General features: G+C 36.1%; 1 protein-coding gene across 1 annotated transcript in view; it reads right to left on the minus strand.

The window, feature by feature from the left end:
* The window catches only part of slc7a7 (solute carrier family 7 member 7), a 19,501-nt gene that overhangs the window by 14,114 nt on the left and 4,150 nt on the right, over positions 1-1,237 (minus strand). The window lies entirely within an intron of this gene.

Here is a 1,237-nt window from a genome sequence, read left to right on the forward strand (position 1 = left end):
AGCATGCCTGAAAACACCGGCTCCTCGTCTGAAACCATAAAGCTGAGGGAAGACAACCTCGATGGACACGGAGCCGCCCACTRATCCACGCAGACACCGCGTAGTTTTAGAGTGTCAGCAGAGTGACGGGTCACATGTTTGCCAAAGTTCATCCTCCTCAGTGTGAGGAGAGCCTGATGAGGCAGAACGTTCATACGCCTCTCTGTGTGATGAACAACAATCAGGTTTTGATTCTCTGTCTCATCAGGCTCCAGATTTGCAGATTTTCACTAAAATTATATGAAATCCGAATGGAGTTCTGAATAAAAAATGACAACAAATCATATCATAGCTTTCTGAGCTGATCTGCGTAATAATCTGTGTAACAAGCAGTAAGTTTTGGCTTCAGATATCTGGAATGACTTTAAGAAAACTCAAATCTTAAGTCAAGTCAGGTAAAAGTAGCTTAAACTAGAATTTGCATTTCCTGCAAAGATGCCACGTGAAGGCTTAGTTCTGAAAGATTTTTTTAGAATAGCAAAAAAAAAAGGGCTAAAAATAGCTAAAAAGGAGAAAAAACGTAGCTGAATAGCACAAAACAAAAAGAGCATGTGTTTGATCATTTTAGCAGGACAAAGCTGAAACTATCACAAAACTGTGAATTTAGATTTAAAAAACCTAATTTGCTTAAAAGTAGCTAAAAACACACAAAAAAGCTGAAAGCAAATAAACAAAGCTGAAAGACTCATAGCAGAATGAAATTGAAAGAAGCACAAGAAAGTTGAAATCAGCAGAAGAAAAGCATCGTAGGTTAGAACGATAACTAAAGATAGGCTAGCCGACGGTTAAAATCTGCTAAATAAAAGCCGAAGGAAGCTGAAATCAGTACAAAGCAGTTTTAAAAAAGCAGAACTAGAAATAAAGGTGAAAAGAATAGTAAAGATTAATGAACATTTTTAAAGAGTTTTAAAGATGCTGAAAACAGCTTAATTTATTTTTAATGAGAAAAAGTGGCTGAAAATGGGAAATAGCTTAAAAGCAGTATAAATTGCTGAAATACCAAAAATCCTAGCCAGAATGTTCTGAAAGAGCTGAATGTTTTGATTTATAAATTGTTGAAATAGCACCAAAATAATGGAACAATATATAACGACACACTGCATAGCGGTAACATAATGACCCCCGCATGCAGAAATGCACCAGAACTCAGAAGTCTTTATTCATAATAAATGTCATGCTATAGGTGCATCCCAAAATT

Source organism: Austrofundulus limnaeus, unplaced genomic scaffold (assembly GCF_001266775.1).
Source record: "Austrofundulus limnaeus strain Quisiro unplaced genomic scaffold, Austrofundulus_limnaeus-1.0 Scaffold925, whole genome shotgun sequence".
NCBI lineage: Eukaryota > Metazoa > Chordata > Actinopteri > Cyprinodontiformes > Rivulidae > Austrofundulus > Austrofundulus limnaeus.